A 27,895-nucleotide genomic window follows, 5' to 3' on the forward strand; every position below is an offset into this window, starting at 1 on the left:
ACAACGAATCATCCCAAAATTGAGGCAGTGGACGTTGGGAGCAACTGTAGACTTGGGGTTTGCTTTCTACATGTAATTTGTTTCTAGTTTTATGTTTATTTTAGTTTAGTATGTAGAGCTTAATCACTGGTAGATTTCTTTATTGATTTGGTTCCTATCTTCCTTTTTTTTATATATATTTTTTTTCCTTTTTCTCTTTTTGTGAGTGTGTATGTGTATGCTTCTTTGTGTGATTTTGTCTGTATAGCTTTGCTTTTACCATTTGTCCTACAGTTCTCTCTGTCCTGTTTTTTGGGGGGTTTTTTTGTATAGTTATTAGTGCTTGCTGTCATTGGTGGATTTCTTTTTTGGTTTGGTTGCTCTCTTTTTTTCTTTTTTTTTATTACTTTTATTATTTTTTATTTTTAATAATTTTTTTTATTTTAATAACTTTTTTGTTTCTTTCTTTCTTTTCTCCCTTTTCATCTGAGCCGAGTGGCTCACAAGGTCTTAGTGCTCCGGCCGGGGGTCAGGCCTGAGTCTCTGAGGTGGGAAAGCCGAGTTCAGGACATTGGGCCAACAAAGACCTCCCAGCCCCACATGATATCAAATGGTGAAAAGTCTACCAGAGATCTCCATCTCAACGCTAAGACCCAGCTCCACACAACAACCAGCAAGCTCCAGTGCAGGACACCCTATGCCAAACAACTACCAAGACAGGAACACAACCCCAGCCATTAGCAGAGAGGCTGCTTAAAATCATAACAAGTTCACAGACAGCCCAAAACACAACCGGACACGGTCCTGCTCACCAGAAAGACAAGATCCAGCTTCATCCCCTAGAACACAGGCACCGGTCCCCTCCACCAGGAAGCATACACAACCCACTGAACCAACCTTACGCAATGGAGGCAGACACCAAAAACAATGGGAACTACAAACCTGCAGCCTGAGAAAAGGAGACCCCAAACACAGTAAGTTAAGCAAAATGACAAGACAGAGAAATACACAGCAGATGAAGGAGCAAGGTAAATACCCACCAAACCAAACAAATGAAGAGGAAGTAGGCAGTCTACCTGAAAAAGAATTCAGAGTAATGATAGTAAAGATGATCCAAAATCTTGGAAATAGAATGAAGAATATAAAAAAACGTTTAACAAGGACCTAGAAGAACTAAAGAGCAAACAAACAATGATGAATAACACAAGAAATGAAATTAAACATTCTCTAGAAGGAATCAATTGCAGAATAACTGACACAGAAGAATGGATAAGTGACCTGGAAGATTAAATAGTGGAAATAACTACCACAGACAGAATAAAGAAAAAAGAATGAAAAGAATTGAGGACAGGCTCAGAGACGTCTGGGACAACACTAAATGCACCAACATTAGAATTATAGGGGTCCCAGAAGAAGAAGAGAAAAAGATAAGAGACTGAGAAAACATTTGAAGAGATTATAGTTGAAAACTTCCCTAATATGGGAAAGAAAATAGTCAATCAAGTCCAGGAAGCACACAGAGTCCCATACAAGATAAATCCAAGGAGAAACGCCAAGACACATATTAATCAAACTATAAAAAATTAAATACAAAGAAAAAATATTAAAAGCAGCAAGGGAAAAGCAACAAATAACATACAAGGGAATCCCCATAAGGTTAACAGCTGATCTTTCAGCAGAAACTCTGCAACCCAGAAGGCAGTGGCAGGGCATAATTAAAGTGATGAAAGGGAAAAACCTGAAACCAAGATTACTCCACCCAGCAAGGATCTCATTTAGATTCGATGGAGAAATTAAAACCTTTACAGACAAGCAAAAGCTAAGAAAATTCAGCACCACCAAACCAGCTTTACAACAAATGCTAAAGGAACTTCTCTAAGCAGGAAACACAAGAGAAGGGAAAGACCTACAATAACAAACCCAAAACAATTAAGAAAAAGGTAATATGAACATACATATCAATAACTACCTTAAATGTAAATGGATTAAATGTTCCAACCAAAAGACATAGACTGGCTGAATGGATACAAAAACAAAACCCATATATATGCTGTCTACAAGAGACCCACTTCAGACCCAGGGACTCATACAGACTGAAAGTGAGGGGATGGAAAAAGATATTCCATGCAAATGGAAATCAAAAGAAAGCTGGAGGAGCAATTCTCATATCAGACAAAATAGACTTTAAAATAAAGACTATTACAAGAGACAAAGAAGGACAATACATAATGATCAAGTGATCAATCCAAGATGAAGATATAATGATTCTAAATATTTATGCACCCAACATAGGACCACCTCAATACATAATGCAAATGCTAACAGCTATAAAACGGGAAGTCGACAGTAACAGAATAATAGTAGGCGACTTTAACACCCCACTTTCAACAATAGACAGATCATCCAAAATGAAAATAAATAAGGAAACACAAGCTTTAAATGACACATTAAACAAGATGAACTTAACTGATATTTATAGGACATTCCATTCAAAAACAACAGAATACACTTTCTTCTCACAGCTCATGGAACATTCTCCAGGATAGATTATATCTTGGGTCACAAATCAAGCCTTGGTAAATTTAAGAAAATTGAAATTGTATCGAGTATCTTTTCCGACCACAACACTATAAGACTAGGTATCAGTTACAGGAAAAAAACTGAAAAAAATACAAACACATGGAGGCTAAACAATACGCTACTAAATAACCAAGAGATCACTGAAGAAATCAAACAGGAAATCAAAAAATACCTAGAAACAAATGACAATGAAAACACCACGACCCAAAACCTACGGGATGCAGCAAAAGCAGTTCTAAGAGGGAAGTGTATAGCAACAATCTTACCTCAAGAAACAAGAAACATCTAAAATAAACAACCTAACCTTACACCTAAAGCAATTAGCAAAAGAAGAACAAAAAAAACCCAAAGTTAGCAGAAGGAAAGAAATAATAAAGATCAGATCAGAAATAAATGAAAAAGAAATGAAGGAAACGATAGCAAAGATCAATAAAACTAACAGCTGGTTCTTTAAGAAGATAAACAAAATTGATAAACCATTAGCCAGACTCATCAAGAAAAAAGGGAGAAGACTCAAATCAATATAATTAGAAATGCAAAAGGAGAAGTAACAACTGACACTGCCAGAAATACAAAGGATCATGAGAGATTACTACAAGCAACTCTATGCCAATAAAATGGACAACCTGGAAGAAATGGAATTTCTTCTTTTCTAAGAATTTCTTTTCTTAGAAAAGCACAACCTTCCGAGACTGAACCAGGAAGAAATAGAAAATATAAACAGACCAATCACAAGCACTGAAATTGAGGCTGTGATTAAAAATCTTCCAACAAACAAAAGTCCAGGACCAGATGGCTTTACAGGCGAATTCTATCAAACATTAAAGAAGAGCTAACACCTATCCTTCTCAAACTCTTCCAAGATCTAGCAGAGGGAGGAACACTCCCAAACTCATTCTATGAGGTCACTATCACCCTGATACCAAAACCAGACAAAGATACTACAAAAAAAGAAAACTAGAGACCAATATCACTGATGACTAACAAACAGAATCCCACAGCACATTAAAGGGATCATACACCATGATCAAGTGGCGTTTATCCCAGGACTGCAAGGATTCTTCAATATAAGAAAATCAATCAATGTGATACACCATGTTAACAAATTGAAGGATAAAAACCATATGGTCATCTCAATAGATGCAGAAAAAGCTTTCAACAAAATTCAACACCCATTTTTCATAAAAACCCTCCAGAAAGTAGGCAGAGAGGGAACTTACCTCAACATAATAAAGGCCATATATGACAAACCCACAGCCAGCATCATTCTCAATGATGAAAAACTGAAACCATTTCCACTAAGATCAGGAACAAGACAAGGTTGCCCACTCTCACCACTATTATTCAACACAGTTGTGGAAGTTTTAGCCACAGCAATCAAAGAAGAAAAAGAAATAAAAGGAATCCAAATTGCAAACGAAGAAGTAAAGCTGTCACTGTTTGCAGATGACATGATACTATACACAGAGAATCCTAAAGATGCTACCAGAAAACTACTAGAGCTGATCAGTGAATCTGGTAAAGTAGGAGGATAAAAAATTAATGCACAGAAACCTCTTGCATTCCTATACACTAACGATGAAAAATCTGAAAGCAAAATGAAGGAAACACTCCCATTTCCATTGCAACAAAAAGAATAAAATACCTAGGAATAAACCCACCTAGGGAGACAAAAGATCTGTATGCAGAAAGCTGTAAGACACTGATGAAAGAAATTAAAGATGATACCAACAGATGGAGAGATATACCATGTTCTTGGATTGGAAGAATAAATATTGTGAAAATGACTATACTACCCAAAGCAATCTACAGATTCAATGCAATCCCTAGCAAATTACCAATGGCATTTTTTACGGAACTAGAACAAAAATTCTTAAAATTTGTATGGAGACACAAAAGACCCCGAATAGCCAAAGCAGACTTGAGGGAAAATAATGGAGCTGGAGGAATCAGACTCCCTGACTTCAGACTATAATACAAAGCTACAGTAATCAAGACAATATGGTACTGACACAAAAACAGAAACGTAGATCAATGGAACAAGATAGAAAGCCCAGAAATAAACCCACACACCTATGGTCCACTAATCTATGACAAAGGAGGCAAGGATATACAATGGAGAAAAGACAGTCTCTTCAATAAGTGGTGCTGGGAAAACTGGACAGCTACATGTAAAAGAATGAAATTAGAACACCCCCTAACACCATACACAAAAATAAACTCAAAATGAATTAGAGACCTAAATGTAAGACCAGACACTATAAAACTCTTAGAGGAAAACATAGGAAAAACACTCTATGACATAAATCACAGCAAGATCTTTTTTGATCCACCTCCTAGAGTAATGGAAATAAAAACAAAAATAAACAAATGGGACCTAATGAAGCTTCAAAGCTTTTGCACAGCAAAGGAAACCATAAAGAAGATGAAAAGACAGCCCTCAGAATGGGAGAAAATATTTGCAAATGAAGGAACTGTCAAAGGATTAGTCTCCAAAACATACAAGCAGCTCATACAGCTGAATATCAAAAAAACAAACAACCCAATCCAAAAATGGGTAGAAGACCTAAATAGACATTTCTCCAAAGAAGATATACAGATTGCCAACAAACACATGAAAGGATGCTCAACATCACTAATCATTAGAGAAATGAAAATCAAAACTACAATGAGGTATGACTTCACACCAGTCAGAATGGCCATCATCAAAAAATCTACAAACAATAATCTGAACCCTCTTGCACTGTTAGTGGGAATGTAAATTGATACAGCCACTATGGAGAACAGTATGGAGGGTCCTTAAAAAACTAAAAATAGAAGTACCATACCACCCAGCAATCCCAGTACTGGGCATATACCCTGAGAAAACCATAATTCAAAAAGAGTCATGCACCACAGTGTTCATTGCAGCTCTATTTACGATAGCCAGGACATGGAAGCAACCTAAGTGTCCATTGACAAATGAACAGATAAAGAAGATGTGGCACATATATACAATGGAATATTACTCAGCCACAAAAAGAAACAAAATTGAGTTATTTGTAGTGACGTGGATGGACCTAGAGTCTGTCATACTGAGTGAAGTCAGAAAGAGAAAAACAAATACTGTGTGCTAACACATATATATGGCCTCTAAAAAAAAAAGAAAAAAATTGGTTCTGAAGAACCTTAGGGCAGGACAGGAATAAAGACACAGACATAGAGAATGGACTTGAGGACACAGGGAGGGGGAAGGGTAAGCTGGGACGAAGTGAGAGAGTGGCATGGACATATATACACTACCAAATGTAAAATAGATAGCTAGTGGGAAGCAGCCACATAGCACAGGGAGACAGCTCGGTGCTTTGTGTCCACCTAGAGGGGTGGGATAGGGAGGGTGGGAGGGAGGGAGATGCAAGAGGGAGGAGAAATGGGAATATATGTATAGCTGATTTACTTTGTTGTACAGCAGAAACTAACACACCATTGTGGAGCAATTATACTCCAATAAAGATGTTAAAAAAAAACAACTTTCACACACATTTATTTCCATCTATGTACATCAGTTGCCTTAAATTCAATATAGTGAAAACTAAACTTTTCTTTCTCATAAACCTGGTCCCTTTTCCAACCTTTCCATCTCTTTCAATTTCAGTACAATTAACCTCAACACCATGTTACAGAAATGACCATAATTCTTTCTCTACTTCACGCCTCTGCATAAAAAGTCACCGAATCAGATGACTTATTTGCTTCTTAGTGTCCTCATTTGCAAAATGAAGTAGTTAAACTAGTTGATCTAATGCCCCTTCTAGCTCAACTCTGTTACGATTTTAAGTCCTCCAAATTCTTGAATTCATTCGTCACTACCTTACTCTAGGCCAATGATTCTCAATCCTAGCAGTACATTAGAATCACCTGGGGGAATCTTCTAAAAAATCACCTATACCTAGTCCTTCTGGGGTCCAAAAATGAGTGTTATTTAAAGACCCCATGCTCCAGTGATTCTAAAGCCACCAAAACTAAAAGCCACAAGTCTAAGCCCTCAATATTGTCACTTCCATTTTGCAGGTAAGGAAATTCAGTTTCAGAGAAGTGACAAGATTAGCTCAAGGTTTCTTAACTAGTAAATGGACCAAGCTCTCTCTGATTCCAAAACTCACATTCTTTTCATTGTGCCAAAGAACAACTACTACTTATATACAATCTACACCAACTAATATAATGCTTGCTTCTATGTTGCTTTAAAAATGCTTTCTTTTTTCCCCCATATGTGTATGGTTGGTGTCTCTTAAAAGGTCACAGGTCAGAGATGTAGTCTTCTGATTTCCCCTACAGAAACTATGTCAGGATTGAGGACGTAATAAGTATTAAGTCTATTTTTTAAAAATCCCTCATAAAGTAGTGATTGGGGCTTGCATTTTCCGAATACCAAGAAGAGATCTATTTATCTCTTGAAAACTGCTACCATAATTTAGAAATACTGTCAACTGATTGAGATGGAGAATCAGTGTGGCACAAAGTTCAGGAGATAAGGACAATTCCTAACTTCAGAATTGTGGTGAATGGTGTTTTCCTATAGCTCTATAAACTCAAGCTACCAAACATCAGACCTTTAGCGAACAACCAAATCTTATGATTAGACACCTTAGCAATGATAATTCTGTAGAACAATCCAGTTAAAACAAAGAATTTCAGAAACTCACTGATGTCTATTTTCTGACTTACTTTACTCCTACCTGAAAGTTTAGGCTAATCTTGACAAATCAACCTCTAAATTTCCTTTCACCATTTCCTTTCAGTCTCTTTAGGCAGCTTAACCTTATTTCTGGCTTTAACTTTCTTCTCTAGGGAGAACAGAGGGTTCTGTGATGAGCTGCATCCTCCAACTCCAGTCCTTCTTAACTTGATTCCATGTTTCCCCACAGATGCTGCATGTGGTCCTTGTGGTCTTTGTGGTCAATGTGGTCTTTGTAAAGCATACAGTCAGCTAGCTGTCTGAATTGCTGAGAGCACCCAAACAAAAATATCCTGCCAACTTACCTTTTACCACTCAGAAGATGACATTTATTCACTTGTACATCTTCAATTCGCACCCCTCTACACACATCATTTACTCCAATGAACACATGTACTTCATGACCACCTAGCTTTTGACTTTTTTTTCCTTCAATGATTGAGGCCATTTTGCAGACCTGCTAAATATCTAGCAATTGGTTTGTTTTACAACTTCATTTTGGTAGAGTATAAAGTGACGCTATTGCAACAAAATACAGAATAATTTGAGTAGTATCAAACGGTTTCATTACAGCACAAATCTGTCTCCTTTTTGTAGGCCTACAGAACTAACTTATTTGCAATGATACTTAATGATAAACAAATAATCTAAATCTATTAGAACTTAGTCCAAGTTAGTAACACCTTTAACTTATAAAAGCAAAATACTCCTCAGTGTCTATCAGCCCCTACAACCGAGTAATCACTAGTAACAAATATACCAAAAATGCAGTATGTAAGGCAAAGATTGTACTCATAAACTGACAGCCAACTTTTAAACACATTTCAGTACTAATAAGGAATTTTTTTAATTTATTGATTTTATTTTATTTATTTTTGGCTGCGTTGGGTCTTCATTGCTGCGTGCGGGATTTCTCTAGTTGCGGTGAGTAGGGGTTACTCTTCGTTGCAATGTGTGGGCTTCTCATTGCGGTGGCTTCTCTTGTTGCGAAGCACAGGCTCTAGGCGCGCAGGCTTCAGTAGTTGTGGCACGCAGTCTCAGTAGTTGTGGCTCACGGGCTCTAGAGCACAGGCTCAGTAGCTGTAGCACACGGGCTTAGTTGATCTGCGGCATGTAGGATTTTCCCAGACCAGGGATTGAACCCATGTCCAGGAGGATTCTTAACCACTGTGCTACCAGGGAAGTCCCAAGCAATTTTTTGAAAATTCTAGATGGCCTATGATAAGCCCTCAATTGTAATAGATCACACAAGGCATATGACCTCTAAGTGGGAAATGAGAATGGCCTTCTTTATGGTTACTAACACTTCTGCTTCTACTATGATTGCAGACTGTAAATTCCCTTAGGGTTCAAATGACTTCAGAATTTTGCCATAACTTTAAAATTCAGTAAATACAGACCACAAGGAGAAAAAAAATCCTAATTTTGTGGCTGCATGTGCACAGCTAAGTGATACTTTAAAAGCAAATATAGGTTGCAAGTTAAAAGTTGAAAATTATACTATATTGCAGTCACCAATGAATTGCTGGTCATTCTTTGCTTTGTCAATTGCCTTATATTCTTCTTCTTTTTAATTATATGGTTTAAGGACATAAGTCTTGAATTTAGTAGCTTTGGGAGAAGACTTCTCACAGATACTGCACTCATACAATGCCCCTGCAAATATCATTATTTCATTCAATAGACTACCCACAGAATTCGCTATTTCAATTACTTGCCAAAATATTTTATTCTGTGCTATTTCTATTATATATCATGCTGGAGTCACAGGAATACAGAACTTAAAGGGGCATTTCAATGCTTAAAATGTAAAACAAATTATTCTGCTATCTAAAATAACCTAACTGGACTTCCCTGGTGGTGCAGTGGTTAAGAATCTGCCTGCCAATGCAGGGGACACGGATTCGAGCCCTGGTTCGGGAAGATCCCACATGCTGTGGAGCAACTAAGCCCGTGTGCCACAACTATTGAGCCTGCACTCTAGAGCCCGTGAGCCACAACTACTGAGCCCACGTGCCACAACTACTGAAGCCCGCGTGCCTAGAGCCCATGCTCCACAACACAAGAAGCCACCGCAATGAGAAGTGTAGCCCTTCCTTCCGTGCACTGCAAGGAAACGTAGCCCCCACTCACCACAACTAGAGAAAGCCCACACGCAGCAACGAAGACCCAACGCAGCCAAAAAATAAAATTAATTAATTAATTAATTATTTTTTAAAAACTTAACTGTGAAAGCAACTCCTACACACATGTGGTAATAATTTGCAAAAGCTATCTTTTATTGGATTCTAGGTAATAACAACGACATATGCTTTTTGTACATCTACTCTTACAAAACAAATTTTTAACAACATAACCTTTCAAGAAATCAGAATGCTTCAAATATTTTCCATTGTACAATATCAATCCAATAACTCAAATATCTGGTTTACAGGACTTAGTATACAAACTTTTTGAGATTACTATCAAAAGAAAAGCATTTCATCATTTTTACTCCAATACAATTTAATGATTGTAAAAAGACTCTTAAATTTTATATCATAAAATTTCTTGTTTTCCTTTTTCTACATTTTCTTGTCCTGAGTAACAGAATTGACTATGGGAGATTTTGTTGATGCTAATATGATATGAATTTGGTGTATGTAAGGAAAAATGTTTCAGTAGCATGACAGCCTTCACTATAGACTGACAATTCACTGGGCAAAATAATTTGTTTTTTGCAATAAACAATCTTCTACTATTTTCAAGATCCTTCACTTTGTATAATACTTCTGAATTGACGTAAGTCTATCCTTTCCTTCTCTTCTTCTACATTCCTGGCATTAGATAACGGAAAGAAGGAACCTTGTCAGATTCTCTTTGACCTTACCTGACTTCCTGCACTACCATCATTCTTCTGTTAAGAAGCAACGTTGGGCTTCCCTGGTGGCACAGTGGTTAAGAATCCACCTGCCAGTGCAGGGGACACAGGTTTGAGCCCTGGTCCGGGAAGATCCCACATGCCGCGGAGCAACTAAGCCCATGCACCACAACTACTGAGCCTGTGCTCTAGAGCCTGCGTGCCACAACTACTGAAGCCCGTGTGCCTAGAGCCCATGCTCCGCAACAAGAGAAGCCACTGCAATGAGAAGCCCGCGCACCGCAACGAAGAGTAGCCTCCACTCACCGCAACTAAAGAAAGCCCGCGCACAGCAGCGAGGACCCAATGCAGCCAAAAATTAATTAATTTTTTTTTTTTAAAAAAAAGGAAGCAATGTTAACACACACACACTCACAAATGGTACCTATGTGAGATAATGAATGTGTTAATTAGCTTATGGTAATCATTTCTAAATGTAAACATATATCAAACCATCACATGGTACACCTTAAATATATACAGTTTTATTTGTCAATTATACCTCAATAAAGCTGGAAAAAAGAAGCAATGTTAAGAAGAAATATGTAAAAGTACTTAAAAGAGGAACCTGTTAACTTATCTACATCAGCCCTCATTAGCTATCAGTTTTTTTATTAATTTTATTTTTTAAAAATAACAATTACTTAACACTCCAACCTTTTGGGTCCTCTTGAAATAAGTGTTTTGGAAAGAAGCAAGCTGTGAATATATTAATAACGTTAAGCCTATTATAGTAAAATTTCTGAAAATCAAAGTGAGAAAATCTTAAAAGCAACTAGAAAAGGACAGACTACCTTCAAAGAAGTAATAGTTAGAACAACACAGCTAGCTTCTCAATAGTAACTACAGAAACCAGATGACTAAAGGACTGATATTTTCAAAGTGTTGAAAGAATAACTGCTAATAATAATAATAATAACTGCTAATCTAGAATTCTATGCCCAGCAAAAATACCCTTCAAAAATGAACATAGATAAAGAAATCATTTCATTTCAGACAAAAAAAAATCGAAAAACTTACCAGCAGACTCATACTCAAAGAAACAGTAAAGGGTGTTTTTTAGGGAGAAGAAAAATGATCTCAGATAAACACTTAAGGATTTAGAAAGGAAGAAGACTAGTAAAAAAGGTAAAAATGTAGACATATGTATATGTTATTAAATGTCCAAATTTTATAACTATTTCATGAACGTTTATTGTATCTACCTAGAACAGTACTGATATTGTTATTCATATTTTAAAGAAGAAGAAAACAGTTGAGACATATCCAAAGTTAATTTGTTCAAAATCCTAAACGTAACCTTGGCAATTTCAAGGAAAGAATCTTGGTCTACATTCTCCCTACCAATGCATGCTGTTTCTGAAATCTATAATTAAGAAGTCAAAATAAAAAATTAAAATTAAGAATAAGCAGGTCAAATGATTAGAGACCTAAGTAGAAAATCCTGGCCTCACTAATGCTTTGACATTGAGAAACTATTTTCTTGGTAGTGCATCTGTGAACTGGATATTTTCTGTTTGCCCTGCAAACTTTTTATCTGTTTCCAACCTGCTGTGTGCCAGAAGAAGCTCAACACTGCATCAAAGGATCTCTTTTCCTCTGGCTTCCAGTTGAGTTCAGCCAATGAGGATCACTGGCAAGAGACTGGAGAGAGGGAGGAAAATGCGGTCAGGGTATTTATTTCCTCGGCTCCTTCCCTGCTAGGTCACCAAGCTTGGTTATGTCCCTCAACCTAAGACAACAGGGGCTGTCAGATGGCCCTCTCTTCAAGATCCAGTAACCAATCCCTTCTTTTGTCCCTTCATATATAGGGATGATAATATTTCCCACTGTTGCTAGCCTCACCATCTCTTCATCATCCCTTGTTATTATCTCTTACTCTTGTTCATAACTCCTATATCAATTACCCCATTTGAGTGTGCAATCTATTTGCCGCCAAGACCCTGATCTATATAACTGCATGCCAATATATAACATGGAAGGTAGTAAAAATAGAACAGACACTAAGAGCTCAGGCTCTAAAGTCAGAAACAATTGGAAGTGGATCCCTGCTTCAAAACTGTGTGGCTAATTACTGAGCCTGCGCGTCTGGAGCCTGTGCTCCACAACAAGAGAGGCTGCGATAATGAGAGGCCCGCGCACCGCGATGAAGAGTGGCCCCCACTTGCCACAACTAGAGAAAGCCCTCGCACAGAAACGAAGACCCAACACAGCCATAAATTAATTAATTAATTAATTAATTTTTTTAAAAAAAACTGTGTGGCTTTGGAGAGTATGCTAACACCTCTAAGCCTCTGTTATCTCATCTGTAAAATTAAAAAGTAATACTAGCACTTGCTTCAAAAATTGTTGTTTGGTGTGAATTATTTAATGTAAAGAGCTTAACCCAAGTGCCTGGTACAAAGTAAAGGCTTAATAAATATTAAATAATTATTATTTTTATCATTATTATTATTGATTACCACTATCTGCTTCACAGGTATGGTATAAAATTGACCACATGACTATAATTCTGGAATAAATATATCCATCTCGTGTCTTATTTTGATTAATATTTAATACATCAAGTTTCATACCAGAAAACCATGTCAAAGAGGCAAACTATACCTTTTACAATATGCTACTTTGCCTACCACAAGATTAAAATGCAACTAGTATGGATACTTTTTTCAGGCTATGTAAATAAGCCTGTACATTTTAGAAGTGAGCATTAGCACAATAAGTGGTTCTGCTCCAGTCAACATTACTGGAAAAAAAATAGTGGCATAAATCAGCTGAATCTTATTTCAGCTGGCTCAAGACTTAAAGTAAACTTTAATTGGGTCAAGTCAAAGCAAATCATTTCAGTACATCATATACTTACATAACTGCCCTGAACCAAAAAAAAAGGATATATTAGATAGAAATTGAATGTATGCTTGTGATCAGAAATGCCCAAGAATAATAGCAGTAATTAAGAACTACAACCAAGAACAGATGAAAGAGAAGATAAGGACCATTAAAATATAGCACCCATCCTTCAATTTTAACACTGTGACTAAAAGTGTTAGTTAGTATGCATGCATCTGTGAATAAAAAGAACAAATACAGCCAGCAATACTAAAGCTGGGTGCACGATAGCTAGATTGGTTGCACGTCCTTTGGAAAACAACTGCAGCTGCTGCCTGCAGGGTCTGCATAATAACAATATATTTGGCAACACTATATAGATAACCATCTTCCAAATTTTCTCTAGGTATCAACAACAATAAAAGACTGCTGTTATTTAAATCACGAAGCAAAGTATTTTTTTCCAGGCTGATTATGGTACTGGTTCAATAGGTAGAAAAAGAAAAGTACGACTTGTTCCTTTGTACTGCGTCAAGGTACCAGTTCAACCTGGATTCCATGTGGACTCCAGTTCAAGTCCTTGATCTTAGAAACCATAACGAGCTGCCTTCCTGAATCAAATTCCTCTAAGAAACACAATTTCCAAATCCCTGTGATTTGAACTGTTTGAACTTGATGCAATCCAGCAAACAGAAGAGGCTAAAACAAAACTCTGAACACATGTGGGCACTAAATGATGTTGCTGACTCAGTGACCCATTACATAATATTTACCAGGAAATATCTGTTTTGCCTAGCTTTCCTATCTTGGGCCCAATCTTCTAAGAGAGATATAATTCAGAGACAACTGTATTCCTGCAAAGAATTTAATTCAATAACTAGAGAGTTATAGGCTCTCTAAGGAAAACAATCGTCAAAGTAAGCAAATTGGCAAATGCACCAAATCTAATAATAGTGTTGGCTAAAACATATATAGTAGTGCTATTAGTACTTGTATTAACTTATTCAATCCTCATAACAACCCCACGTGGTAGGTATTTAAATTCTCTGCGCCCCATTTTACAGAAAGAGGGTCTGAGGCACAGAGAATTTAAATACCTTGCCCAAGGTCTCATAGTTAGTAAGCTAGTGAGCATATATGTGGTCCAGGGTCCTCTGCTTTAACCATCATAATATCTTAACAGTAAAAATATGGCTTTTAAAAATATTCCTGAACCTGATATTACTCAACTGATTAAGGTTCTTCTAAAGCTCTAGTCTCTCCTATATCTTCTATTTATTTTCATATTAACAATTCAAAGCCTAGATTTTCAAACAAATAAGAGAACTGAGCATATCTCTCCTAAAAAAAAGAAGGCTATCTTAAGATTTCTAAATAATGAAATTTCAGAAGGTTCTCTATGGTAAAAATGTAGAGGATTGAAAAACTGACTTTGATAACTATTTATAAGGTACCCAATTATGCAATAAGTTTTCAATAACATGAAGGTGTTTGGATATAACAAAATTGATTCTGCCCTATGCTTGATGTTTAAAGAGAAGCATCCTAGATGTAGAGAACAGACATCTGGTATATGGATACCAAGGAGGGAAGGGAGGGTGGGATGAACTGGAAGATTGGAATTGACATATATACACTACTGTGTATAAAATAGATAACTAATAAGAACCTACTGTATAGCACAGGGAACTCTATTCAATGCTCTGTGGTGACCTAAATGGGAAGGAAATCCAAAAAAAGAGGGGATATATGTATACATATAGCTGATTCACTTTGTTGTACAGCAGAAATTAACACAACATTGTAAAGCAACCATACTCCAATAAAAATTAATTTTAAAAGTATTTTTTAAAAAATAAATAAAAAATAAAGAGAAGCATCCTTTCATGATTTTGAATGTACTATTTTGCCAACCCAACTAGAACTTACCGAATATATTATCAAATGCCTGTTTTTAACTGCTTCTGTTCCTAAATAGAACATAATCAACTGAATTCCAGGAGTCAGCTGCATCGGTAGTATTGTGAAACATATATTTTGTTGCACACTTTATTTTACGAAAAGGTAGAAAGCATATGCCTAAGAAAGGATCTATTCCTTCTTGCTTCTCTGCTTCTTAATTCCTCTGTCACTTCCAGATTACTATCTCTGTTGCCAGAATCACCTAAGTGTAATTGGCAAAATGCATCTACTAGTTTTAGATTCTGAAATCTGTAAGCCAAGTCACCTATGACAAAAGACAAATCAATAGCTACAATTTCTTAGAGAAATACTTCTTTACATTCTTTAGTCATATAGACACATTTTGCCCTTTACAAGTACATACTTTACAGTATGTTCTAGAACAACCGGTTTATGTATTGCAAACAGTGATATTCGTTGCAGTGACTGTTTCACTCTAAAACAGAGCTGATGCCTACTCAGTACGTTCATAGGAGCAAGGATTCATAGGAGAAAAATCAACCAACTGAGATATCCACTGAATTCTGAAATAATTCACAACAGGTCATCTCCTGGAGTCATAAGTTTTTCATTTCTACATGTTCTTTTACTCTGGCTTGTTTTCTAAGGCTTACATCCCAGAAAATCAGAATGTTTTCCCTTTCATGTCAACAATGACTCTTTTTAAAGGTCTTTTCTATATCAGAGGCTGAAGTATACTTCCACTGAAATTTTCTTTTTTATTCTGCAACTCTTGAAGATAACCAGGCACAGAAAGACAAAAACTTTCCTTTGAAGAGTAAACGTTACTGGCACTTGGTCTTTTTCTTTTTTTTTTCCCTGTTGTTTGTAACAAAAGTACTAAGTTCTAAGATTCAAGATACACTGTTGAATTCTATCTAGTTTCCTATCCTAAAAAAACCACAATTGGAGGTACCAAATTAATTCTGAACAAATTTGCTTCAGGGTACCTGCAGGGTCCATGGACCTTTAATCTTCACATACCAAGAGTGCTTATTCACCCCTGTTGGAAAGAAATGCAGGTTTGGGAAGACAAAGGTTAGTCAATGGAGGAGGAAAATGGGGTAGAATCTCTCAAGATGAGGGAAGAAAGTAGTGAAACCATCAAGTGTTTTCCCTGGCAAGCTGAGAAAACTGCTAAGTTTGGGTCAGATGTCTAATTTAAGTAGGAGTCCCATCTTGCTCTTTTTAGATTACCATAATCTCAACAAAGCAAGTGATCATTCCAACTTAAAGATTTACCAAATTACAAACCCAAAATGAAAGCATGCCAAATAATGCAATTTCTGAATAATAATTGCTTTAAATTAATTGGGTGTCATGTTTGTTTATAATATCAATAAAATTTTATCAAATGTCATCTAGTCACAAATTAAATTCTGATGATATAGTATTTTTTATATATGGTATATAATATTTTCCACAGTTCTATAACTTGTAAGTACCAATCAATTCCAAGGTACATTCAGAAAGCTACTATCAAGAGTCACTAATTATAATATTTTCTGGGCTATTTTGTCAACAGTATGGTTTAAACATTTATTGGTGTGGTGATTAAATCACATTGCAATGTATTTCCAGAAATTTTTTTCTTGATTTTTCTGCCTACTACATGTTTTAAATACTCACATATTTTCTTCAAAGTCAGTGTTTTCTGAAATAGAAAGTCTAGACTTTCTTTTTTAACTTGGAAGTGGCTGGAGGAAAATGTAGACATTCAAAAAGACAAGGAAAAATTAGAAATGTAATTAAGAAGTAAAAGCAGAAAACTTGCTCAAGCCTCTTAGATAGCCTCACCCACCAGAGGGCACATAGCGAAGCAAGAAGAACTACAATCCTGCAGCCTGTGGAACAAAAACCACATTCGCAGAAAGACAGATAAGATGAAAAGGCAGAGGGCTATGTACCAGATGAAGGAACAAGATAAAATCCCAGGAAAACAACTAAATGAAGTGGAGATAGGCAACCTTCCAGAAAAAAAATTCAGAATAATGATAGTGAAGGTGATCCAGGACCTCAGAAAAAGAATGGAGGCAAAGATCGAGAAGATGCAAGAAATGTTCAACAAAGACCTAGAAGAATTAAAGAACAAACAAACAGAGATGAACAATACAATAACTGAAATGAAAACTACACTAGAAGGAATCAATAGCAGAATAACTGAGGCAGAAGACGGATAAGTGACCTGGAAGACAGAATGGTAGAATTCACTGCTGCGGAACAGAATAAAGAAAAAAGAATGAAAAGAAATGAAGACAGCCTAAGAGACATCTAGGACAACATTAAACACAACAACATTCGCATTATAGGGGTCCCAGAAAGAGAAGAGAGAGAGAAAGGACCCAAGAAAATATTTGAAGAGATTATAGTCAAAAACTTCCCTAACATGGGAAAAGAAATAGCCACCCAGTCCAGGAAGTGCAGAGAGTTCCAGGCAGGATAAACCCAAGGAGAAGCATGCCAAGACACATAGTAATCAAATTGACAAAAACTAAAGACAAGGAAAAATTATTGAAAGCAGCAAGGGAAAAAGGACAAATAACATACAAGGGAACTCCCATAAAGTTAATTGCTGATTTCTCAGCAGAAACTCTACAAGACAGAAAGGAGTGGCATGATATATTTAAAGAGATGAAAGGGAAAAACCTACAACCAAGATTACTCTACCCGGCAAGGATCTCATTCAGATTCAATGGAGAAATCAAAAGCCTTACAGACAAGCAAAAGCTAAGAGAATCCAGCACCACCAAACTAGCTCTACAACAAATGCTAAAGGAACTTCTCTAAGTGGGAAACACAAGAGAAGAAAAGGACCTACAAAAACAAACCCAAATAAATTAAGAAAATGGTCATAGGAACATACATATCGGTAATTACCTTAAACGTGAATGGATTAAACGCTCCAACCAAATGACACAGACTGGCTGAATGGAAACAAAAACAAGACCCGTATATATACTACCTACAAGAAACCCACTTCAGACCTAGGGACACATACAGACTGAAAGTGAGGGGATGGAAAAAGATATTCCATGCAAATGGAAATCAAAAGAAAGCTGGAGTAGCGATATTCATATCAGAAAAAATAGACTTTAAAATAAAGAATGTTACAAGAGACAAGGGAGGACACTACATAATGATCAAGGGATCAATCCAAGAAGAAGATATAACAATTATAAATACATATGCACCCAACATAGGAGCACCTCAATACATAAGGCAACTGCTAACAGCTATAAAAGAGGAAATCGACAGTAACAAAATAATAATGGGGGACTTTAACACCTCACTTACACCAATGGACAGATCATCCAAAATGAAAATAAATAAGGAAACAGAAGCTTTAAATGACACAATAGACCAGATAGATTTAATTGATATTTATAGGACAGTCCATCCAAAAACAGCAGATTACACTTTCTTCTCAAGTGCGCATGGAACATTCTCCAGGATAGATCACATCTGGGGCCACAAATCAAGCCTCAGTAAATTTAAGAAAACTGAAATCATATCAAGCATCTTTTCTGACCACAACGCTATGAGATTAGAAATGAATTACAGGGAAAAAAACGTACAAAACACAAACATATGGAGGCTAAACAATACATTACTAAATCACCAAGAGATCACTTAAGAAATCAAAGAGGAAATCAAAAAATACCTAGAGACAAATGACAATGAAAACACGACGATCCAAAACCTATGGGATGCAGCAAAAGCAGTTATAAAAGGGAAGTTTATAGCTATACAAGCCTACCTCAAGAAACAAGAAAACTCTCAAATAAACAATCTAAACTTACACTTAAAGGAACTAGAGAAAGAAGAACAAACAAAACCCAAAGTTAGCAGATGGAAAGAAATCATAAAGATCAGAGCAGAAATAAATGAAATAGAAACAAAGAAAACAATAGCAAAGATCAATAAAACTAAAAGCTGGTTCTTTGAGAAGATAAACAAAATTGATAAACCATTAGCCAGACCCATCAAGAAAAAGAGGGAGAGGGCTCAAATCAATAAAATTAGAAATCAAAAAGGAGAAGTTACAACAGACACCGCAGAAATACAAAGCATCCTAAGAGACTACTATAAGCAACTCTATGCCAATAAAATGGACAACCTGGAAGAAATGGACAAATTCTTAGAAAGGTATAACCTTCCAAGACTGAACCAGGAAGAAGTAGAAAATATGAACAGACCAATCACAAGTAATGAAATTGAAACTGTGATTAAAAATCTTCCAACAAACAAAAGTCCAGGACCAGGTGGCTTCACAGGTGAATTCTATCAAACATTTAGAGAAGAGCAAACACACATCCTTCTCAAACTCTTCCAAAAAACTGCAGAGGAAGGAACACTCCCAAACTCATTCTATGAGGCTACCATCACCCTGATACCAAAACCAGACAAATATACTACAAAAAAGAAAATTACAGACCAATATCACTGATGAATATAGATGCAAAAATCCTCAACAAAATACTAGCAAACAGAATCCAACAACACATTAAAAGGATCATACACCATGATCAAGTGGGATTTATCCCAGGCATGCAAGGATTCTTCAATATATGCAAATCAATCACTGTGATACACCATATTAAGAAATTGAAGAATTAAAACCATATGATCATCTCGATAGATGCAGAAAAAGCTTTCAACAAAATTCAACACCCATTTATGATAAAAACTCTCCAGAAAGTGGGCATAGAGGGAACCTGTCTCAACATAATAAAGGCCATATCTGACAAACCCATAGCAAACATCATTCTCAATGGTGAATAACTGAAAGCATTTCCTCTAAGATCAGGAAGAAGACAAGGATGTCCACTCTCAGTACTATTATTCAACATAGTTTTGGAAGTCGTAGCCATGGCAATCAGAGAAGAAAAAGAAATAAAAGGAATACAAATTGGAAAAGAAGAAGTAAAACTGTCACTGTTTGCAGATGACATACTATACATAGAGAATCCTAAAGATGCCACCAGAAAACTACTAGAGCTAATCAATGAATTTGGTAAAGTTGCAGGATACAAAATTAATGCACAGACATCTCTTGCATTCCTATACACTAACGATGAAAAATCTGAAAGAGAAATGAAGGAAACACTCCCATTTACCACTGCAACAAAAAGAATAAAATATCTAGGAATAAACCTACCTAGGGAGACAAAAGACCTGTATGCAGAAAACTATAAGACACTGATGAAAGAAATTAAAGATGATACCAACAGATGGAGAGATATACCATGTTCTTGGATTGGAAGAATCAACATTGTGAAAATGACTATACTACCCAAAGCAATCTACAGATTCAGTGCAATTCCTAGCAAATTGCCAATGGCATTTTTTATGGAACTAGAATAAAAAATCTTAAAATTTGTATGGAGACACAAAAGACCCCGAATAGCCAAAGCAGTCTTGAGGGAAAAAAACGGAGCTGGAGTAATCAGACTCCTTGACTTCAGACTATAATACAAAGCTACAGTAATCAAGACAATATGGTACTGACACAAAAACAGAAACATAGATCAATGGAACAAGATAGAAAGCCCAGAGATAAACCCACGCACCCATGGTCCACTAATCTATGACAAAGGAGGCAGGGATATACAATGGAGAAAAGACAGTCTCTTCAATAAGTGGTGCTGGGAAAACTGGACAGCTACATGTAAAAGAATGAAATTAGAACACTCCCTAACACCATACACAAAAATAAACTCAAAATGGATTTAAGACCTAAATGTAAGACTGGACACTATAAAACTCTTAGAGGAAAACATAGGAAGAACATTCTTTGACATAAATCACAGCAAGATCTTTTTTGATCCACCTCCTCGAGTAATGGAAATAAAAACAAAAGTAAACAAATGGGACGTAATGAAACTTCAAACCTTTTGCACAGCAAAGGAAACCATAAACAAGACGAAAAGACAACCCTCAGAATGGGAGAAAATATTTGCAAACGAATCAACAAAGGGTTAATCTCCAAAATATATAAACAGCTCATGCAGCTCAATATTAAAAAAATAAACAACCCAATCCAAAAATGGGCTGAAGACCTAAATAGACATTTCTCCAAAGAAGACATACAAATGGCTGAGAAGCACATGAAAAGCTGCTCAACATCACTAATTATAAGAGAAATGCAAATCAAAACTACAATGAGGTATCACCTCACACCAGTTAGAATGGGCATCATCAGAAAATCTACAAACAACAAATGCTGGAGAGGGTGTGGAGAAAAGGGAACCCTCTTGCACTGTTGGTGGGAGTGTAAATTGATACAGCCACTATGGAGAACAATATGGAGGTTCCTTAAAAAACTAAAAATAGAATTACCATATGATCCAGCAATCCCACTACTGGGCATATACCCAGAGAAAACCATAATTCAAAAAGACACATGCACCCCAATGTTCATTGCAGCACTATTTACAATAGGCAGGTCATGGAAGCAACCTAAATGCCCATCGACAGACGAGTGGCTAAAGAAGATGTGGTACATATATACAATGGAATATTACTCAACCATAAAAAGGAACGAAACTGGGTCATTTGTTGAGACGTGGATGGATCTAGAGACTGTCATACAGAGTGAAGTAAGTCAGAAAGAGAATAACAAATATCGTATATTAACACATATATGTGGAACCTAGGAAAATGGTACAGATGAACCAGTTTGCAGGGCAGAAATTGAGACACAGATGTAGAGAACAAACGTATGGACACCAAGGGGAGAAAGCGGCGGTGGGGTGGGGGTGGTGTTGTGATGAATTGGGAGACTGGGATTGACATGTATACACCGATGTGTACAAAACTGATAACTAATAAGAACCTGCTGTATAAAAAATAAAATAAAATAAAATTCAAAAATTCAAAAAATAAAAGACAAATAGCGTATGTTACCACTTATGTGGAATCTAAAAAATAAAACATATGAATGAATATAACAAAACAGAAACAAACTCACAGATACAGAGAACAAATTAGTGGTTACCAGTGGGGAGAAGAATGGGGGAGGGGCAAGATGGGGTAGGTGATTAAGAGGAGCAAACTACTACGTATAAAATAAGTAAGCTACACGGATATAATGGGACTTCCCTGGCAGTCCAGTGGTTAAGACTCCTCACTCTCAATGCACGGGGCACGGGTTTGATCCCTGGTCGGGGAACTAAGAGTCCACATGCTGCACAGTGTGGCCAAAAAAGAAAAGAAGTAAAAGCAGAACTAAGGTTTAAAATTTAGGTATCACATAAAATTTTGGTCCTTTTAAAATATATATTTCTTAATTTTGCCCACTTTATTGCATTTTTATACAATTAAAAATTTAACTATATAGTTTATAATCTTTAAGCTTCCATTATAAAAATGCTTTTTGATCATTTCCCATTTCAAACCTAAAATTAAATAACAAAAGCTGTGTATGAATAACATTAAGAGAATGATATGAGGAGAAAAATATGGGGAAATCCTCCATCATGGTTAAGAATTTTACTCTTAAAAATCAATGGCAATTCATCTCTTTCTCTTATTAATTAGGGAGAAACAAACCTCTCTGAATTTCTGCCTCTTTGATTCGATTTTAGATCCAACATCACTTAAGTACAAATCCCAACACTACTTGCTTTAAAGGTAGATTACATAACTTCTCTGTATATTCTTTAATCTACAACCATATTTCAAATATTCAATATGCCCACTCAGGTTGTACCTAAATAAAAGACTAAGTAAAAGATTATACTGGTCTCATTCTAACAATAGACATATTAAGTTATTTCCATCTACAGCAAACTTACTTAGGAAAGAAGAGACTATTTGAAAAAGCCTTAGACAAAATAAATGTATCATCAAGAAAATCATTTGAAATAAAGCACAGAGTATCACAGAATAGCTTTCTTTTTTTATTGTGTCATTTACATAGATGAACACTAAAAGCAACCGTTTGAGTTTCTAGATGAATTGGTAATTACCTAGAAAATCAAATTTTGCTTCATGAATATAAATTCATTTTTAATGTTCATCATGTTTAGGCTTTTTAAAAACAAGCATGACTATGATAACATAAAAGCTTCTAAATATGATTTACTTAGTAAGGACATAACTCTAAGGTATCACATTAAAGTTGCCACTTACAGCTCGGGTATCCAACAGCTAAAAGGGTCAGCTGCATTACTAAAAGTGAGAGGGCAGATGCTGCCTATTAATGCCCACTGCCTTAAATCAATAGCAGCCTCCAGCCAAGGCCTCCTTCTCCCTCCGCTCTCCAGAAAGCCACGCACATCCCACCAAATGTGAAGGGGAGGAAAGATAAAAATGTAAATACGTACATACATATATACATACATACATAAATGAAAGTGTTTTGTGTGTGGGAGGGGAGGGGATTGCTGTTGATGACAATAGTAAACATCTCCAAATGGAAAGATATTTAGAAGTAGTCTTATTGCTACTAGCTGGCCAGATCAAAGTTAAACAGCATCGTATAATACAGAATAAATAATTCACCTGTAGTGGCTTCTAAGAAAATACATATTAAACTAAGATTCACAGTCTGATGCTTCTGTGCTTTTAGTTCATAGGTTTCAGGCCACTCAGAAAGAAAGGGAGAAAATGTCTTTAATACCCTCCCCCAACATTAGGGCAATGTAACTCATGCTCCACTGAGAAATGAAGTAGCATAAAAATATTTCTAGGGCTTCCCTGGTGGCGCAGTGGTTGAGAATCCGCCTGCTAATGCAGGGGACACGGGTTCGAGCCCTGGTCTGGGAAGATCCCACATGCCACGGAGCAGCTGGGCCCGTGAGCCACAACTACTGAGCCTGCGCGTCTGGAGCCTGTGCCCCGCGACGGGAGGGGCCGCGATAGTGAAAGGCCCGCGCACCGCGATGAAGAGCGGTCCCCGCACCGCGATGAAGAGTGGCCCCCACTTGCCTCAACTAGAGAAAGCCCTCGCATGAACCGAAGACCCAACACAGCCAAAAATAAAATAAAATAAATAAATAAAGTAGCTATAAAAAAGAAAAGTGCTTTAAAAAAAAAAAAAAATATTTCTAGCAGTTACATTGAAGCCACACATAAAATTTTGTTAAATCTCTTCATATAGGAAAAAACTTAAGTCTCCCAGAAACAGAAGGTGATGTATTTAACAGAGAATAAAAGAAGCTATTGGGGGGGATTAAGTATATTACTCATTAATAATTACAGAAATTAAAAGTATATGAATCACAATGGCCCAGTGGTCTACAGACATAGGTTTTTATCTATTGGTTAAACAAGACACAATATTATTTAAACACACAGAAAAGAGAAAATGGAAAAAAACGTAGATAATACACTGCACTCAGTCTCTGCTATCCTACAAGACAGTTAATTTTATTATAAATTTTCTTTACTTAACACTGTTTCCTAGATGATATTATGCGACCTCAAGAAACAATATTTCAGGGGCTTCCCTGGCAGTCCAGTGGTTAACACTCCGCACTTCCACTGCAGGGGGCGAGGGTTCAATCCCTGGTTGGGGAACTAAGATCCCACATGCCACGCAGCATGGCCAAAAAAATAAAAAATAAAAATATAAACAATATTTCAATAGAAACAATAGAAGTTTGCATTATAAGGTATGAAGTTGTTCAGTGCCTAGGTAGAAATATACTCTGACCTACGTTGACTCATCTCCTCTCTTGTGACAAATTACAAATCCCCTTGTTCTTTTGCCCATGAGTCCTTTGCTTGCCTATTTCATCATTGGATGAAAAAAGTCAAAAGGTACAAACTTCCAGTTATAAGATAAATAAGTACTGCAGATGTAATGTACAACAAGACAAATATAATGAACACTGCTCTATGTTTTATATGAAAGTTGTTAAGAGAGTAAATCCTAAGAATTGTCATCACAAGAAAAAAATTTTCTATTTCTTTAATTTTGTATGCATATAAGATGATGGATGTTCACTACACTTATTGTGATAATCATTTCATGATAGATGTGAGCCAAATCATTATGCTATACACCTTAAACTTACACAATGCTCTATGTCAATTATATCTCAAGAAAATTGGAAGAAAAAATTAAAAATTAAAAAACTCAATGAACACTTACAGTGGGTGAATTTAACTATATGTAAATTATACCTCAATAAAGTTGAATTTTTTTAAAGAAAAAAGCCCTGAGGTTTCTCCCAAAGAGCATCAGAGTGTTGTGTTATTTCTGATTATCAAAAAATTTTTGTTGGTATAACCCGTTCTATTTTCACTCTCTTATAATTACATATTTCAAGTGGCCACTCCTGATACATATGTATATGAGTTTGATAAGAATAAAAAATATTTCCATGTAAAATATGTAAGAGAAAGAAATTTTGACATAATCCATTAGAAGATAATTAAATATGCTTTCTTAACCATATGTGTGTTGTTAGGCCGGAAGGCCTCTTCCATCCTTGTCAAGGGGAGTGCTAACCTTCTCTCCTTTCATACAACACTAAATACGCTTTCTATGAAGTGGTATGAGACACTCTGTACATAAAAATACATGAACTCATGACTGCTGACATAAAATAAAGTCAATGCCAATAAAAACATAATTCTTTTAAAATTTCTTTTCTACAACCTAAAGTTAACAGTACAAGCATACTCATTAGCATAATAAATAATTATGCATATAAGGAATCAATTGCGATTGCGATTCAAGTCGCAATTATGCCCTTCATGAAATATGGATCTAAGACTCTTCATGAGTTATTCATCTATGTCTGACAGAATACAAAAGGTTAATAAAATGTTTAACCTCAACAAACAAATGTTCCATAAACAAATTCCCATCATCCACAGAAGAGAAGACAGGATTACTGAGACTAAATTAAATTCCCACAAAATTGAAAACACTTTTTTCAGGCCATAGTTTTAGTCCACTCCTATAACAAATGCATTATGGTCAAAAAAAAATTCTTAAGCAGCCAAACTAAATACTTTTTTAATTTCCCATAGGCAAAGTGTTCAGGCTGTGAAGCAGTATGCCTTTGACCCTTCTAACTAAGTCACTTGTTTTCAATTGCTTCATTAATCCCTTCAGTCAGTCAGTCATTCAACCAACATTCATTGAATACCAACTCACTGCCACGTTTGAAGAAATTGAACAGGGTGGTCCCTATGTGAAAAAAAGAAATGCCCATTCTTTTTTTTTTCAGTTTTATTGACGTATAATTGACAAATAAAACTGTATATATTTAAAGTATACAATGGGATGATTTGACATACATACACTTCATGAAATGATTATCACAACCAGATGTAACACATACATCACCTTACATGGTTGCCATTGTGTGTGTGTGTGTGTGTGTGTGTGTGTGTGTGTGATAAAACTGCTTAAGGTCTATTCTCTTAGCAAATTTCAAGTATACAACACAGTATTATTAACTATAGTCACCATGCTGTACATTAGATCCCCAGAGCTGATTAATCTTATAACTGAAGGCTTGTGCCATTTGACCAGAATCTCTCCATCTCCCTCACCCCTAATAACCACTATTCTAGTCTCTGAGATGCCCATTCTGTAAGCCAACTCCCCAGAGAAAAATCTCAGCTGGAGAAGGTATTCTCCCCAGACTTGAAACTAAAGTGTCCCTAAAGACTACACATCATAGGACCCCAGTCCTGGCCACAGAAAGAGCCTAGATTGGGGAACTAAGACCTATTAGAATTCACACTGGAAGACAAATGACTTGTTTCCGTGCTACATGGCATTCTGAATGAAACTCACCTAATACTGCTATTCAGTTTAGCTTGTTTTTAAGAAACCAAACATTGTAGACTCACTGGGCTTCTAGGAGCTAGTGAATTTCACTACATATTTGAGTATCACTTGGGAGGTTCAAATGGCTTAAAGATGAGTTTGCCAAAACTCAAGGTATTGTATTAATTCATTTTCACATTGCTAAAGGTAAAGCAATACTTCTAGTCAAAATTGGATTTCCTGAACTCAAATGTGGCATAATCTTGAAAGATTTTTTCAAAATAAATATGAATTCTCATGAAATATATACAAGCTGGAAGAAAGATATGTATTGGGGGGGAATAACACAAGAAAGGTGACAAGAATCTCCTTAAAAGCAACACATAACTATTGCTTGATTTTTCTAAAGTATTTTTAAATTATAGCACTTAAAAATGGGCAAAAGTAACCTAGACAAGAATTATTCTAACTTTAACAAAACTTCATTTAACTTTTCATAAAGACTAGTTTTTAGACATAAGTAATTAAGGAGTAAAAAAGGAAAGAATTAGGATGAATAATCAATCCAAAGTTACTCTAAGGATATGAATTTGTTGATTAAGAGTAAAGAATTCACTATCTAAATTCTATTCTAGCAAACACAAATTCTGTTTGATAAAAGTGGCAAAAAAACAACAAATAAAATTTATGAGATCTGCCTTTAGGCAGACACCAATAAATAAAAATTATTTTATAATATTTTATGTTATTTAAATAGAAATTTATTTTGCTTAACTTTTTTAAACTACAAAAATTATATATTTGCTGGACTGAAACTGGCACAAATAATTATTATTATAACTATTTTCTTTAAAGTAATCTTTGTATAGAAAACAGTAACACACATATCCATTTCTGGAAAGACTAATAGTCTGGGGAAAAAAGAAATAAAACAAATGCATAGGTTTAGTGGATCACATACACTATATCCTTTACTTAAAAAGTAATTCATTTCAATGATACATAAAGAAATCCCTATGTTTAATTCTAAATCATGAAAATTTTTCTACACCACCTCAAATAAGGGAAATTTGTTCTAATCTTAGAGTACATCATTCCTGGGCATTACTCCTATCATACCACTATGCCACACACACCAAAAAATAAAAAATAAAATAGCAAATCTTTCAACAAACTATAACTTTGATTCTTGTAA

The 27,895-nt window shown here is 35.8% G+C and overlaps 1 protein-coding gene and 1 non-coding gene across 10 annotated transcripts in view; both read right to left on the reverse strand.

Moving 5' to 3' along the window:
- The window catches only part of BBS9 (Bardet-Biedl syndrome 9), a 713,234-nt gene that overhangs the window by 546,558 nt on the left and 138,781 nt on the right, over positions 1-27,895 (reverse strand). The window lies entirely within an intron of this gene.
- LOC132372263 (U6atac minor spliceosomal RNA) lies at positions 25,317-25,447 on the reverse strand. Its single transcript, XR_009505134.1, has one exon. It is a non-coding gene; the product is annotated as a U6atac minor spliceosomal RNA (small nuclear RNA).

Source organism: Balaenoptera ricei, chromosome 9 (genome assembly GCF_028023285.1).
Source record: "Balaenoptera ricei isolate mBalRic1 chromosome 9, mBalRic1.hap2, whole genome shotgun sequence".
Classification (NCBI taxonomy): domain Eukaryota; kingdom Metazoa; phylum Chordata; class Mammalia; order Artiodactyla; family Balaenopteridae; genus Balaenoptera; species Balaenoptera ricei.